General features: G+C 45.7%; 1 long non-coding RNA gene across 2 annotated transcripts in view; it reads right to left on the bottom strand.

Annotated features, from left to right (window-relative positions):
* The window catches only part of LOC134943778 (uncharacterized), a 368,858-nt gene extending 355,388 nt beyond the window's left edge, over positions 1 to 13,470 (bottom strand). For both annotated transcript variants that reach the window (XR_010181747.1, XR_010181746.1), the window contains exon 1: positions 13,378 to 13,470. This is a non-coding gene — a long non-coding RNA (uncharacterized LOC134943778). The remainder of the gene's footprint in view (positions 1 to 13,377) is intronic.
* Between the last annotated feature and the right edge of the window lie 4,277 nt (positions 13,471 to 17,747).

The following is a 17,747-nucleotide window of genomic DNA, read 5'->3' as shown; positions in this document are numbered from 1 at the left end:
CAGAAAAAGGCACCGACTTTTCAACCGCAGCCCTTTCGTTCCTTTAAAAATAAGAGAGCAAAGGGCTATTCATATCTGCCACGAGGCAGAGGTCGAGGGAAGAGACAGCAACAGGCAGCTCCTTCCCAGGAACAGAAGCCCTCCCCGGCTTCTACAAAAGCCTCAGCATGACGCTGGGGCTTCTCAAGCGGACTCGGGGACGGTGGGCGGTCGTCTCAAAAATTACAGCGCGCAGTGGGCTCACTCGCAGGTAGATCCCTGGATCCTGCAGATAATATCTCAGGGGTACAGGTTGGAATTAGAGACAGATCCACCTCGCCGTTTCCTGAAGTCTGCTTTACCAACGTCCCCCTCCGAAAGGGAGACGGTTTTGGAAGCCATTCACAAGCTGTACTCTCAGCAGGTGATAGTCAAGGTACCTCTTCTACAACAAGGGAAGGGGTATTATTCCACTCTATTTGTGGTACCGAAGCCGGATGGCTCGGTAAGGCCTATTCTAAATCTGAAGTCCTTGAACCTGTACATAAAGAAGTTCAAGTTCAAGATGGAGTCACTCAGAGCAGTGATAGCGAACCTGGAAGAAGGGGACTTTATGGTATCCTTGGACATCAAGGATGCGTATCTCCACGTTCCAATTTACCCCTCACACCAGGGGTACCTCAGGTTCGTTGTACAAAACTGTCACTATCAGTTTCAGACGCTGCCGTTTGGTTTGTCCACGGCACCTCGGGTCTTTACAAAGGTAATGGCCGAGATGATGATTCTTCTTCGAAGAAAAGGCGTATTAATTATCCCATACTTGGACGATCTCCTAATAAGGGCAAGGTCCAGAGAACAGCTAGAGATGGGATTAGCACTATCTCAAGAGGTGCTAAAGCAGCACGGATGGATTCTGAATATTCCAAAATCCCAATTAATGCCGACAACTCGTCTGCTGTTCCTAGGGATGATTCTGGACACGGTTCAGAAAAAGGTTTTTCTTCCCGAGGAAAAAGCCAAGGAGTTATCCGACCTGGTCAGGAACCTCCTAAAACCAGGAAAGGTGTCTGTACATCAATGCACAAGAGTCCTGGGAAAAATGGTGGCTTCTTACGAAGCAATTCCATTCGGCAGATTCCATGCAAGAATTTTCCAAAGGGATCTGTTGGACAAATGGTCAGGGTCGCATCTTCAGATGCACCTGCGGATAACCCTGTCTCCAAGGACAAGGGTATCTCTTCTGTGGTGGTTGCAGAGGGCTCATCTATTGGAGGGCCGCAGATTCGGCATACAGGATTGGATCCTGGTGACCACGGACGCCAGCCTGAGAGGCTGGGGAGCAGTCACACAAGGAAGAAACTTCCAGGGAGTGTGGTCGAGCCTGGAAAAGTCTCTTCACATAAACATTCTGGAACTAAGAGCAATCTACAATGCTCTAAGCCAGGCGGAACCTCTGCTTCAAGGAAGACCGGTGTTGATCCAGTCGGACAACATCACGGCAGTCGCCCATGTAAACAGACAGGGCGGCACAAGAAGCAGGAGTGCAATGGCAGAAGCTGCCAGGATCCTTCGCTGGGCGGAGAATCACGTGATAGCACTGTCAGCAGTGTTCATCCCGGGCGTGGACAACTGGGAAGCAGACTTCCTCAGCAGACACGATCTTCACCCGGGAGAGTGGGGACTTCATCCAGAAGTTTTCCACATGCTAATAAACCGTTGGGAAAGACCAATGGTGGACATGATGGCGTCTCGCCTCAACAAAAAACTGGACAGGTATTGCGCCAGGTCAAGAGATCCGCAGGCAATAGCTGTGGACGCGCTGGTAACACCTTGGGTGTACCAGTCGGTGTATGTGTTTCCTCCTCTGCCTCTCATACCAAAGGTATTGAGAATCATACGGCAAAGCGGAGTAAGAACGATACTAGTGGCTCCGGATTGGCCAAGAAGGTCTTGGTACCCGGAACTTCAAGAGATGGTCACGGACGATCCGTGGCCTCTACCTCTGAGAAGGGACCTGCTTCAACAGGGTCCCTGCCTCTTTCAAGACTTACCGCGGCTGCGTTTGACGGCATGGCGGTTGAACGCCAGATCCTAAAAGGAAAAGGCATTCCAGAAGAAGTCATTCCTACCTTGATTAAGGCAAGAAAGGAAGTCACCGCGAAGCATTATCACCGCATTTGGCGGAAATATGTTGCGTGGTGCGAGGATCGGAGTGCTCCGACGGAGGAATTTCAACTGGGTCGTTTCCTACATTTCCTGCAATCAGGATTGTCTATGGGTCTCAAATTGGGATCTATTAAGGTTCAAATTTCGGCCCTGTCAATATTCTTCCAAAAAGAATTGGCCTCAGTCCCTGAGGTCCAGACTTTTGTCAAAGGAGTACTGCATATACAGCCTCCTGTGGTGCCTCCGGTGGCACCGTGGGATCTAAATGTAGTTTTAGATTTCCTCAAATCCCATTGGTTTGAACCACTAAAAAATGTGGATTTGAAATATCTCACATGGAAAGTGACTATGTTACTGGCCCTGGCTTCCGCCAGGAGAGTATCTGAACTGGCGGCTTTATCTTATAAAAGCCCTTATTTAATTTTCCATTCGGATAGGGCAGAGCTGCGGACGCGTCCGCATTTTCTCCCTAAGGTGGTATCAGCGTTTCACCTGAACCAGCCTATTGTAGTGCCTGCGGCTACAAGCGACTTGGAGGACTCCAAGTTGTTGGACGTTGTCAGAGCTTTAAAAATATACATTTCAAGGACGACTGGAGTCAGAAAATCTGACTCGCTGTTTATACTGTATGCACCCAACAAGTTGGGTGCGCCTGCTTCTAAGCAGTCGATTGCTCGTTGGATTTGTAACACAATTCAACTTGCACATTCTGTGGCAGGCCTGCCACAGCCTAAATCTGTTAAGGCCCATTCCACAAGGAAGGTGGGCTCATCTTGGGCGGCTGCCCGAGGGGTCTCGGCATTACAACTCTGCCGAGCAGCTACGTGGTCAGGGGAGAACACGTTTGTAAAATTCTACAAATTTGATACCCTGGCAAAAGAGGACCTGGAGTTCTCTCATTCGGTGCTGCAGAGTCATCCGCACTCTCCCGCCCATTTGGGAGCTTTGGTATAATCCCCATGGTCCTTTCAGGAACCCCAGCATCCACTAGGACGATAGAGAAAATAAGAATTTACTTACCGATAATTCTATTTCTCGGAGTCCGTAGTGGATGCTGGGCGCCCATCCCAAGTGCGGATTATCTGCAATACTTGTACATAGTTATTGTTAACTAATTCGGGTTATTGTTTAGGGAGCCATCTTTCAGAGGCTCCTCTGTTATCATACTGTTAACTGGGTTTAGATCACAAGTTGTACGGTGTGATTGGTGTGGCTGGTATGAGTCTTACCCGGGATTCAAAATCCTCCCTTATTGTGTACGCTCGTCCGGGCACAGTACCTAACTGGAGTCTGGAGGAGGGTCATAGGGGGAGGAGCCAGTGCACACCACCTGATCTGGAAAAGCTTTACTTTTTGTGCCCTGTCTCCTGCGGAGCCGCTATTCCCCATGGTCCTTTCAGGAACCCCAGCATCCACTACGGACTCCGAGAAATAGAATTATCGGTAAGTAAATTCTTATTATCATCTCTATACTAGCAGACGCAGTACGGTAGTCCACGGCTGTAGCTACCTCTGTGTCGTCAGTGCTCGTCCATAATTGTATACCTACCTGTGGTGGGGTTTTTTTTTCTATCTTCTTCATACTAGTAGTTTAGGAGTCTGCTGACAGTGTCCAGCAGGTCCGTCATTATATTATATATACCTGCAGTAGTGATATATATATATATATTTTATATCATTATCATCTCTATACTAGCAGACGCAGTACGGTAGTCCACGGCTGTAGCTACCTCTGTGTAGTCAGTGCTCGTCCATAATTGTATACCTACCTGTGGTGGGGTTTTTTTTTCTATCTTCTTCATACTAGTAGTTTAGGAGTCTGCTGACAGTGTCCAGCAGGTCCGTCATTATATTATATATACCTGCAGTAGTGATATATATATATTTTTTATATCATTATCATCTCTATATTAGCAGACGCAGTATGGTAGTCCACGGCTGTAGCTACCTCTGTGTCGTCAGTGCTCGTCCATAATTGTATACCTACCTGTGGTGGTTTTTTTTTTTTCTATCTTCTTCATACTAGTAGTTTAGGAGTCTGCTGACAGTGTCCAGCAGGTCCGTCATTATATTATATATACCTGCAGTAGTGATATATATATATTTTTTATATCATTATCATCTCTATACTAGCAGACGCAGTACGGTAGTCCACGGCTGTAGCTACCTCTGTGTCGTCAGTGCTCGTCCATAATTGTATACCTACCTGTGGTGGGGTTTTTTTTTCTATCTTCTTCATACTAGTAGTTTAGGAGTCTGCTGACAGTGTCCAGCAGGTCCGTCATTATATTATATATACCTGCAGTAGTGATATATATATATTTTTTATATCATTATCATCTCTATACTAGCAGACGCAGTACGGTAGTCCACGGCTGTAGCTACCTCTGTGTCGTCAGTCACTCGTCATCCATAAGTATACTAGTATCCGTCCATCTCCATTGTTTACCTGAGGTGCCTTTTAGTTGTGCCTATTAAAATATGGAGAACAAAAATGTTGAGGTTCCAAAAATAGGGAAAGATCAAGATCCACTTCCACCTCGTGCTGAAGCTGCTGCCACTAGTCATGGCCGAGACGATGAAATTCCATCAACGTCGTCTGCCAAGGCCGATGCCCAATGTCATAGTACAGAGCATGTAAAATCCAAAACACAAAATATCAGTAAAAAAAGGACTCAAAAATCTAAAATAAAATCGTCGGAGGAGAAGCGTAAACTTGCCAATATGCCATTTACCACACGGAGTGGCAAGGAACGGCTGAGGCCCTGGCCTATGTTCATGGCTAGTGGTTCAGCTTCACATGAGGATGGAAGCACTCAGCCTCTCGCTAGAAAAATGAAAAGACTTAAGTTGGCAAAAGCACAGCAAAGAACTGTGCGTTCTTCGAAATCACAAATCCACAAGGAGAGTCCAATTGTGTCGGTTGCGATGCCTGACCTTCCCAACACTGGACGTGAAGAGCATGCGCCTTCCACCATTTGCACGCCCCCTGCAAGTGCTGGAAGGAGCACCCGCAGTCCAGTTCCTGATAGTCAGATTGAAGATGTCAGTGTTGAAGTACACCAGGATGAGGAGGATATGGGTGTTGCTGGCGCTGGGGAGGAAATTGACAAGGAGGATTCTGATGGTGAGGTGGTTTGTTTAAGTCAGGCACCCGGGGAGACACCTGTTGTCCGTGGGAGGAATATGGCCATTGACATGCCTGGTGAAAATACCAAAAAAATCAGCTCTTCGGTGTGGAAGTATTTCAACAGAAATGTGTACAACAGGTGTCAAGCCGTGTGTTGCCTTTGTCAAGCTGTAATAAGTAGGGGTAAGGACGTTAACCACCTCGGAACATCCTCCCTTATACGTCACCTGCAGCGCATTCATCATAAGTCAGTGACAAGTACAAAAACTTTGGGCGACAGCGGAAGCAGTCCACTGACCAGTAAATCCCTTCCTCTTGTAACCAAGCTCACGCAAACCACCCCACCAACTCCCTCAGTGTCAATTTCCTCCTTCCCCAGGAATGCCAATAGTCCTGCAGGCCATGTCACTGGCAATTCTGACGAGTCCTCTCCAGCCTGGGATTCCTCCGATGCATCCTTGCGTGTAACGCCTACTGCTGCTGGCGCTGCTGTTGTTGCTGCTGGGAGTCGATGGTCATCCCAGAGGGGAAGTCGTAAGACGACTTTTAATACTTCCACCAAGCAATTGACTGTCCAACAGTCCTTTGCGAGGAAGATGAAATATCACAGCAGTCATCCTGCTGCAAAGCGGATAACTGAGGCCTTGGCATCCTGGGCGGAGAGAAACGTGGTTCCGGTATCCATCATTACTGCAGAGCCAACTATAGACTTGATTGAGGTACTGTGTCCCCGGTACCAAATACCATCTAGGTTCCATTTCTCTAGGCAGGCGATACCGAAAATGTACACAGACCTCAGAAAAAGACTCACCAGTGTCCTAAAAAATGCAGTTGTACCCAATGTCCACTTAACCACGGACATGTGGACAAGTGGAGCAGGGCAGACTCAGGACTATATGACTGTGACAGCCCACTGGGTAGATGTATTGACTCCCGCCGCAAGAACAGCAGCGGCGGCACCAGTAGCAGCATCTCGCAAACGCCAACTCTTTCCTAGGCAGGCTACGCTTTGTATCACCGCTTTCCAGAATACGCACACAGCTGAAAACCTCTTACGGCAACTGAGGAAGATCATCGCAGAATGGCTTACCCCAATTGGACTCTCCTGTGGATTTGTGGCATCGGACAACGCCAGCAATATTGTGTGTGCATTAAATATGGGCAAATTCCAGTACGTCCCATGTTTTGCACATACCTTGAATTTGGTGGTGCAGAATTATTTAAAAAACGAGAGGGGCGTGCAAGAGATGCTGTCGGTGGCCAGAAGAATTGCGGGACACTTTCGGCGTACAGGCACCACGTACAGAAGACTGGAGCAACACCAAAAACGCCTGAACCTGCCCTGCCATCATCTGAAGCAAGAAGTGGTAACGAGGTGGAATTCAACCCTCTATATGCTTCAGAGGTTGGAGGAGCAGCAAAAGGCCATTCAAGCCTATACAACTGACCACGATATAGGAGGTGGAATGCACCTGTCTCAAGCGCAGTGGAGAATGATTTCAACGTTGTGCAAGGTTCTGCAACCTTTTGAACTTGCCACACGTGAAGTCAGTTCAGACACTGCCAGCCTGAGTCAGGTCATTCCCCTCATCAGGCTTTTGCAGAAGAAGCTGGAGACATTGAAGGAGGAGCTAACACTGAACGATTCCGCTAGGCATGTGGGACTTGTGGATGGAGCCCTTAATTCGCTTAACAAGGATTCACGGGTGGTCAATCTGTTGAAATCAGAGCACTACATTTTGGCCACCGTGCTCGATCCTAGATTTAAAACCTACCTTGGATCTCTCTTTCCGGCAGACACAAGTCTGCAGGGGTTCAAAGAACTGCTGGTGAGAAAATTGTCAAGTCAAGCGGAACGCGACCTGTCAACATCTCCTCCTTCACATTCTCCCGCAACTGGGGGTGCGATGAAAAGGCTCAGAATTCCGAGCCCACCCGCTGGCGGTGATGCAGGGCAGTCTGGAGCGACTGCTGATGCTGACATCTGGTCCGGACTGAAGGACCTGACAACGATTACGGACATGTCGTCTACTGTCACTGCATATGATTCTCTCACCATTGAAAGAATGGTGGAGGATTATATGAGTGACCGCATCCAAGTAGGCACGTCAGACAGTCCGTACGTATACTGGCAGGAAAAAGAGGCAATTTGGAGGCCCTTGCACAAACTGGCTTTATTCTACCTAAGTTGCCCTCCCACAAGTGTGTACTCCGAAAGAGTGTTTAGTGCCGCCGCTCACCTTGTCAGCAATCAGCGTACGAGGTTACTTCCAGAAAATGTGGAGAAGATGATGTTCATTAAAATGAATTATAATCAATTCCTCCATGGAGACATTCACCAGCAGCAATTGCCTCCACAAAGTACACAGGGAGCTGTGATGGTGGATTCCAGTGGGGACGAATTGATAATCTGGGAGGAGGGGGATGTACACGGTGATGAATCGGAGGATGATGATGATGAGGTGGACATCTTGCCTCTGTAGAGCCAGTTTGTGCAAGGAGAGATTAATTGCTTCTTTTTTGGTGGGGGTCCAAACCAACCCGTCATTTCAGTCACAGTCATGTGGCAGACCCTGTCACTGAAATGATGGGTTGGTTAAAGTGTGCATGTCCTGTTTATACAACATAAGGGTTGGTGGGAGGGCCCAAGGACAATTCCATCTTGCACCTCTTTTTTCTTTCATTTTTCTTTGCGTCATGTGCTGTTTGGGGAGTGTTTTTTGGAAGGGCCATCCTGCGTGACACTGCAGTGCCACTCCTAGATGGGCCAGGTGTTTGTGTCGGCCACTAGGGTCGCTGAGCTTAGTCATCCAGCGACCTCGGTGCAAATTTTAGGACTAAAAATAATATTGTGAGGTGTGAGGTGTTCAGAATAGACTGAAAATGAGTGGAAATTATGGTTATTGAGGTTAATAATACTTTGGGATCAAAATGACCCCCAAATTCTATGATTTAAGCTGTTTTTTAGGGTTTTTTGAAAAAAACACCCGAATCCAAAACACACCCGAATCCGACAAAAAAAATTCGGTGAGGTTTTGCCAAAACGCGTTCGAACCCAAAACACGGCCACGGAACCGAACCCAAAACTAAAACACAAAACCCGAAAAATTTCCGGTGCACATCTCTAGATTATACACCCTGTATACTGTACTGTGTGACTTGTGAGATACACATGGTGATTATACACCCTGTGTACTGTACTGTGCGACGTGTGAGATACACATGGTGATTATACACTCTGTATACTGTACTGTGTAATGTATGAGATACACCTGGTAATTATTCACCCTGTATACTGTACTGTGTGACGTGTGAGATACACATGGTGATACACGCTGTATATTGTACTGTGTGACGTGTGAGATACACATGGTGATTATACACCCTGTATACTGTACTGTGTGACGTGTGATATACACATGGTGATTATACACCCTGTATACTGTACTGTGTTATGTGTGAGATACACATGGTAATTATACACCCTGTAAACTGTACTGTGCGCGATGTGTGAGATACACCTGTTAATTATACACCCTGTATACTGTACGGTGTGACGTGTGAGATACACATGGTGATTATACACCCTATATACTGTACTGTGTGATGTGTGAGATACACCTGGTAATTATACACCCTGTATACTGTACTGTGTGATGTGTGAGATACACCTGGTTATTATACACCCTGTATACTGTACTGTGTGACGTGTGAGATACACATGGTGATTATACACCCTGTATACTGTACTGTGTGCCGTGCAGGGCCGGTGCAAGGTTCCTAGACACCCTAGGCAAAGCTAAATAATACCGCCCCTGCTCCCCCGAATACCCTCCACACAGCCACTCATATACATAATTGACTTCTTTAAATAGTTTATTAATTTTTAGATTTATGAAAAACACAAATACAGGTTGAGTATCCCTTATCCAAAATGCTTGGGACAAGAGGTATTTTGGATATCGGATTTTTCCGTTTTTTGGAATAATTGCATACCATAATGAGATATCATTGTGATGGGACCTAAATCTAATCACAGAATGCATTTATGTTTCATATACACCTTATACACACAGCCTGAAGGTAATTTTAGCCAATATTTTTTATAACATTGTACATTAAACAAAGCGTGTGTACATTCACACAATTCATTTATGTTTCATATACACCTTATACACACAGCCTGAAGGTCATTTAATACAATATTTTTAATAACTTTGTGTATTAAACAAAGTTTGTGTACACTGAGGCATCAGAAAACAAAGGTTTCACTATCTCACTCTCACTCAAAAAAGTCTGTATTTCGGAATATTCCGTATTTCGGAATATTTGGATATGGGATACTCAACCTGTATAAAAATAATAACACTATAAAAAGTAATACCAATAACACTGTCTGCAGGACCACCATGTAATACTAATAGCATTTTAGTTACCGCCAGACAATACGGAGAGCATTTTAATGATCATCAGATAATATGGAGAGCATTTTAGTGGCCGTCAGACAATACAGAGAGCATTTCGGTGACCGCCAGACAATAAAGAAAGCCGTTAAGTAAACACCAGAAAAAACGGAGAGCATTACTGTGACCGCTATACAATATTGATATAATTTTAGTGACTGCCCCACAATACTGAATATACGGAAAATGGACAGAATTCTCATAGTGAGGTGCAATCAATAAAACATTCCTGGATTGTGACAGTAGGGGTAATGTCCTATATGCCATTAGTGATCCAAAATATATAACATGGTAATGACATTGATTAGTTGGCCACTGGTTACTACTGCTTTTGCCTCATGAACACATCTCTCTTGCAATAATTAATCTCACGAAAGATAGTGTGCGCTACCTGGGGTACACAAGAACCGCTATACCAGAGCTGGATTAAACTTTTGGGGGTGCTTGGGCACTTAAGACAGGTGGTCCCTCTCCCTCATGTCAGCACCAGCACCAGCTGTGGCCGCTGTGTCTCCAACCCCTCTGTGTAGGTTTTATATATGTGTGTGTGTGTGTGTGTGTGTGTGTGTGTGTGTGTGTGTGTGTGTGTGTGTGTGTGTGTGTGTGTGTAATAGAGCACGTCCAGTGATCGTGCTGGGCCGAAAAAGAAGTGGGTCCCAGGGACCCCTCACTTTTAAAAATTGGGGTCCTACCTGTACTTTTCTGGGTCCCATCGGAATGAAGGATCTTATTAATCTTATTAATTATTCAAATATAAAAATAAAGACTTGATTTGGACACTACAAAAGTGCTGCAAGGGGGAGGAGGGGGGGTGACAATGCTGCTGGGCTGTGTACCAAACAGGACACTCTGCACCAGAGCTGTAACTAGACATTTTGGCGCCCTTTGGCACAAAGTGAATTGGTGCTCCACCTCCCATACTGCACAGTATGGAAAGTGCTCGCCGAAGGCGTGCACCAAAAATTTTGGGGCATGGCTTTATGGGGAAGGGGCCTGGCCACATAATAGTGCCAATTCACATTACGCCACACAGTAGTGCCGCTTATACACATTGTACCAGGTAGAACCTCCTATACACACTGCGCCAGGTAGTGCACGTTATACATATTGTGCCAGATAGAGCACGTTATACTTTGTGCCAGGCAGAGCACATTATACACATTGCATCAGGTAAAGCCCATTATACACATTTCACCAGGCAGAGTACATTATACACTTTGCGCCAGGCAGAGTACATTATACACATTGCGCCAGGCAGAGTACATTATACACATTGCGCCAGGCAGAGCACATTATACACGTTGCACAAGATAGAGCACATTATACACATTGCGCCATGCAGAGTACATTCTACACACTGCGCCAGGCAGAACACATTATACACATTGCGCCAGGTAGAGCACATTATACACGTTGCACAAGGTAGAGCACATTATACACATTGCGCCATGCAGAGTACATTCTACACACTGCACCAGGCAGAACACATTATACACATTGCGCCAGGTAGAGCACATTATATACATTGCACCATGTAAAGCACATTATACACATTGCACCAGGTAAAGCACATTATACACATTGCACCAGGCAGAGTACATTATACACAATGCGCCAGGCAGAGTACATTATACACATTGCGCCAGGCAGAGTACATTATACACATTGCGCCAGGCAGAGCACATTATACACATTGCGCCAGGCAGAGCACATTATACACGTTGCACAAGGTAGAACACATTATACACGTTGCGCCATGCAGAGCACATTCTACACACTGCGCCAGGCAGAGCACATTATACACAATGCACAAGGTAGAGCACATTATACACATTGCGCCAGGCAGAGCACATTCTACACACTGCGCCAGGCAGAGCACATTATACACATTGCACCAGGTAAAGCACATTATACACATTTCACCAGGCAGAGCACATTATACAGATTGCACCAGGTAGAGCACGTTATACACATTGCGCCAGGTAGAGCACATTCTACACATTGCACCAGGCAGAGCATGTTATACACATTGCACCAGGTAGAGCACGTTATACACATTGCACCAGGTAGAGCACATTATACACACTGTGCCAGGCAGAGCACGTCATACACACTGCGTCAGGTAGAGCACATTATACACATTGCGCCAGGCAGAGCACATTATACACATTGCGCCAGGCAGAGCACATTATACACATTGCGCCAGGCAGAGCACATTATACACATTGCACCAGGTAGAGCACATTATACACACAGCACCAAGTGAAGCACATTATACACATTGCACCAGGTAAAGCACATTATACACACTGCACCAAGTGAAGCACATTATACACATTGCACCAAGTAAAACACATTATACACACTGCACCAAGTGAAGCACATTATACACATTGCACCAGGTAGAGCACATTATACACACTGCACCAAGTGAAGCACATTATACACATTGCACCAGGTAAAGCACATTATACACACTGCACCAAGTGAAGCACATTATACACATTGCACCAGTTAAAGCACATTATACACACTGCACCAAGTGAAGCACATTATACACATTGCACCAGGTAGAGCACATTATACACATTGCACCAGGTAGAGCACATTATACACACTGTGCCAGGCAGAGCACATTATATACATTGCACCAGGTAAAACACATTATACACACTGCACCAAGTAAAGCACATTATACACATTGCACCAGGTAGAGCACACGGAAAACCCCCACAGCAATTCCAGCCACCACGACTTCACTCACTGGCCCCGCATTCTCACCATGTGGCTGGAGCAGAGCTGAGGAGAGGAGGGCAGTCAGTCAGCTGCTGTGCTGTAAGGAGCTACAGTTTGTGCTGCAGCAGCTTCCAGATACCTCCATGTCTACCCCCTGCCGCGATCCCTGACTGAAGCCCCAAGTGCAGCACTGCAGCTGCATCTGAAGAAATAAACCATTGGTGCGGCAGCAGCATGGATCGGTCTGGCGGGGGTGGGGTAGGTACTCAGAGCACACACTACCCACTTCCCCTGCGTGCGCCAGTGCCCCCAGCCACCTGCTGTTTATTATTGTGTAAAATACGCAACATATTGTGCGTATTTTCGAACACTCACGTCACTCACAATACTGTATACAGCGGCCACAGTGCCTTTCACAAGAAATTGAATAAACATTACTCCGATGAAGGATTAAAGATACGAATGGTTAGTTCTGTATAGTGGTCAGTAAAGTGTCTTTCATTTTCTATAAAAAGCCCAGCGAGTGCCGCCTCCATGCTCCTGTATATATATATATATATATATATATATTCTCCCCCTCACTAACCTCAGAGTTCACTTGCGGGTCCCAACACGGTCAGGAAGATTCAGAATCCAACTCTAATCTCCTGAGACCTTGTCGCCTTCTTGGGGGATGAGATGTCATGACATACATAGATATATATATATATATATATATATATATATACGCACGCACGCACGCACACTAAAAAAAAAAAAATATATATATATATATATATACACACACACACAAACAGAAATATATATATATATATATATAAAACTACATGAAGCCCAGAGTGTACAATTTAAATGTAACTGGTAACAGAAAAAGAAAAATAATAATAATACAGCATTTCTTACTTTTGCTTTGCTAACTCAGAACAGACAGGCTGTGATGACATATAAACACAGCAGGAGCCAGGAGAGAGACTGCACATTACTCTCTGAGTCTGACTGTCCTCTGAACACTGAATGGGATCCCGCCCCCTTCTTCCCTGCAGCCTGCACGTCCAGCCAGTCACGGAGCTGCAGGCCCCGTACTGTAACTCACTATTGGACGGCTGGTACATAGCTAGGCAGCAGGAGCCTATCGCTGCTCTGCATTGCCGGCAGCTGTCCATGTCCGTTATCAGTGGAGAGCCAGGAGCTCTGTTCCGCGGTTCTGATAGAGATCAGTTCCGACCTGTGGAGGGTGGCACACTCGGGTGTGTGGGGGGGTGCCATCATGAATGGTAGTGGGGTAGATGTCATTGCAGGATTTATTCGCGGTGGGAGTGGGATCGGTGGGTGACGTAGGGGGAGAGACTCGAAGTATTGCAGAGGGAGTAGTGAAGTAAGTGATGGGCGGCTGCGGCATTCTTGCTCCTCGTCAAGGAAGAGGAGCACTGGTAAAGTAACAACGAAGGATTCATTCATCGGCAGCGCGCGGCACCGCCCTCCAGTGGCCAGCGCCCATAGGCAGCTGCCTAATGGTGGCGCCGGCCCTGGTGCCGTGTGAGATACACATGGTAATTATACACCCTGTATACTGTACTGTGTGACATGTAAAATACACCTGGTAATTATACACCCTGTATACTGTACTGTGTGCGATGTGTTAGATACACATGGTGATTATACATCCTGTATACTATACTGTGCGATGTGTGAGATATACTTGGTAATTATACACCCTGTATACTGTACTGTGTGACATGTAAAATACACCTGGTAATTATACACCCTGTATACTGTACTGTGTGATGTGCGAGATACACCTGGTAATTACACACCCTGTATACTGTACTGTGTGCGATGTGTTAGATACACATGGTGATTATACATCCTGTATACTATACTGTGCGATGTGTGAGATATACTTGGTAATTATACACCCTGTATACTGTACTGTGTGACATGTAAAATACACCTGGTAATTATACACCCTGTATACTGTACTGTGCGATGTGTGAGATACACCTGGTAATTACACACCCTGTATACTGTACTGTGTGCGATGTGTTAGATACACATGGTGATTATACATCCTGTATACTATACTGTGCGATGTGTGAGATATACTTGGTAATTATACACCCTGTATACTGTACTGTGTGACATGTGAAATACACCTGGTAATTATACACCCTGTATACTGTACTGTGCGACGTGTGAGATACACATTGTAATTATACACCCTGTATACTGTACTGTGCGACGTGTGAGATACACATGGTAATTATACACGCTGTATACTGTACTGTGTGATGTGTGAGATACACATGGTGATTATACACCCTGTATACTGTACTGTGCAACGTGTGAGATACACATAGTGATTATACACCCTGTATACTGTACTGTGTGCGATGTGTGAGATACACCTGGTAATTATACACCCTGTATACTGTACTGTGAGATACACATGGTAATTATACACCCTGTATACTGTACTTTGCGTTGTGTGAGATACACATGGTAATTATACACCCTGTATACAGTGGCGGATCTTGCCACGGGCAAGCAGGACTTTTGCCCGGGGCGCCGCCTTCCGGAGGGCGCTGGCGCCATCCGGAGGGCGCCGCACCGTGGCAAGATCCGCCACTGCTGCCCGCTGTGTCCCTGTCCGCCTCCGCTGCCGTCCCCATCCCCGTCCCCGTCCCCGTCCGCCTCCTGAAGGGAACTAGACGCTATGCGTCTAGTTTCCCTTCCTGGAGAGTAACTTTGCTGAGCGGTGCGCGATGACGTCATCGCGCACCGCACAGCAAAGGTCCTCTCTACGAAGGGAACTAGACTCATAGCGTCTAGTTTCCCTTCGTGGAGAGGACCTTTTGCTGTGCGGTGCGCGATGACGTCATCGCGCATAGAGATGAGCGGGTTCGGTTCCTCGGAATCCGAACCCGCCCGAACTTCAGGGTTTTTTACACGGGGCCGAGCAGGCTCGGATCCTCCCGCCTTGCTCGGTTAACCCGAGCGCGCCCGAACGTCATCATCACGCTGTCGGATTCTCGCGAGGCTCGGATTCTATATAAGGAGCCGCGCGTCGCCGCCATTTTTCACACGTGCATTGAGATTCATAGGGAGAGGACGTGGCTGGCGTCCTCTCCGTTTATAGAGATTCGAGAAGAGAGTGAGACAGTCTCACTAGAGCGAGACACAGTAGTAATTTTGGGGAGCATTAGGAGGAGTACTACTACTACTAGTACTTGCTGAAGTGAAGTGATAGATAGTGTGACTGTATTGTATTATCTGACTTGTGGGAGAGACACTGACAGTGGGGAGCAGTTAGAGTCTGAGAGCAGGACTCAGGACTCAGGAGTACATACTACATATAACGTACAGTGCACACTTTTGCTGCCAGAGTGCCACACCAGTATAATATATATTGTGATTGTATGCTTAGGAGTACTACTTGCAAGTTGCTGATAGTGTGACCAGTGACCTGACCACCAGTTTAATAATCACCACCAGTTTAATTAATATATATATATATATAATTGTATATAATTAATATATATATAATATTATAATTGTATACCACCTACCCGTGTTTTTTTTTTTTCTTTCTTCTTTATACATACTACTATAGTAGCTTACTGTAGCAGTCTGCGGTGCTGCTGAGCTGACAGTGTCCAGCAGGTCCGTCATCAGTCATTACATAATAAATATATATACCTGTCCGGCTGCAGTACTAGTGATATTATATATACATATATATATTGATTTCATATCATTATCATCCAGTCTATATTAGCAGCAGACACAGTACGTTAGTCCACGGCTGTAGCTACCTCTGTGTCGGCACTCGGCAGTCCATCCATAATTGTATACCACCTACCCGTGGTTTTTTTTTTTCTTTCTTCTTGATACATACTACTATAGTAGCTTACTGTAGCAGTCTGCGGTGCTGCTGAGCTGACAGTGTCCAGCAGGTCCGTCATCAGTCATCATTACCTAATAAATATATATCTACCTGTCCGGCTGCAGTACTAGTGATATTATATATACATATATATATTGATTTCATATCATTTACATCCAGTCTATATTAACAGCAGACACAGTACGTTAGTCCACGGCTGTAGCTACCTCTGTGTCGGCACTCGGCAGTCCATCCATAATTGTATACCACCTACCCGTGGTTTTTTTTTTTCTTTCTTCTTGATACATACTACTATAGTAGCTTACTGTAGCAGTCTGCGGTGCTGCTGAGCTGACAGTGTCCAGCAGGTCCGTCATCAGTCATCATTACCTAATAAATATATATCTGCCTGTCCGGCTGCAGTACTAGTGATATTATATATACATATATATATTGATTTCATATCATTATCATCCAGTCTATATTAGCAGCAGACACAGTACGTTAGTCCACGGCTGTAGCTACCTCTGTGTCGGCACTCGGCAGTCCATCCATAATTGTATACCACCTACCCGTGGTTTTTTCTTTTTCTTTCTTCTTGATACATACTACTATAGTAGCTTACTGTAGCAGTCTGCGGTGCTGCTGAGCTGACAGTGTCCAGCAGGTCCGTCATCAGTCATCATTACCTAATAAATATATATCTACCTGTCCGGCTGCAGTACTAGTGATATTATATATACATATATATATTGATTTCATCTCATTATCATCCAGTCTATATTAGCAGCAGACACAGTACGTTAGTCCACGGCTGTAGCTACCTCTGTGTCGGCACTCGGCAGTCCATCCATAATTGTATACCACCTACCCGTGGTTTTGTTTTTTTCTTTCTTCTTGATACATACTACTATAGTAGCTTACTGTAGCAGTCTGCGGTGCTGCTGAGCTGACAGTGTCCAGCAGGTCCGTCATCAGTCATCATTACCTAATAAATATATATCTACCTGTCCGGCTGCAGTACTAGTGATATTATATATACATATATATATTGATTTCATATCATTATCATCCAGTCTATATTAGCAGCAGACACAGTACGGTAGTCCACGGCTGTAGCTACCTCTGTGTCGGCACTCGGCAGTCCATCCATAAGTATACTAGTATCCATCCATCTCCATTGTTTACCTGAGGTGCCTTTTAGTTGTGCCTATTAAAATATGGAGAACAAAAATGTTGAGGTTCCAAAATTAGGGAAAGATCAAGATCCACTTCCACCTCGTGCTGAAGCTGCTGCCACTAGTCATGGCCGAGACGATGAAATGCCAGCAACGTCGTCTGCCAAGGCCGATGCCCAATGTCATAGTACAGAGCATGTCAAATCCAAAAC

The sequence above is a fragment of the Pseudophryne corroboree genome, chromosome 7, assembly GCF_028390025.1.
Source record: "Pseudophryne corroboree isolate aPseCor3 chromosome 7, aPseCor3.hap2, whole genome shotgun sequence".
NCBI classification, from domain to species: Eukaryota; Metazoa; Chordata; class Amphibia; order Anura; family Myobatrachidae; genus Pseudophryne; species Pseudophryne corroboree.
Note: the sequence above shows the minus strand (reverse complement) of the source record. Positions and strands in the feature narration are given on the sequence as shown.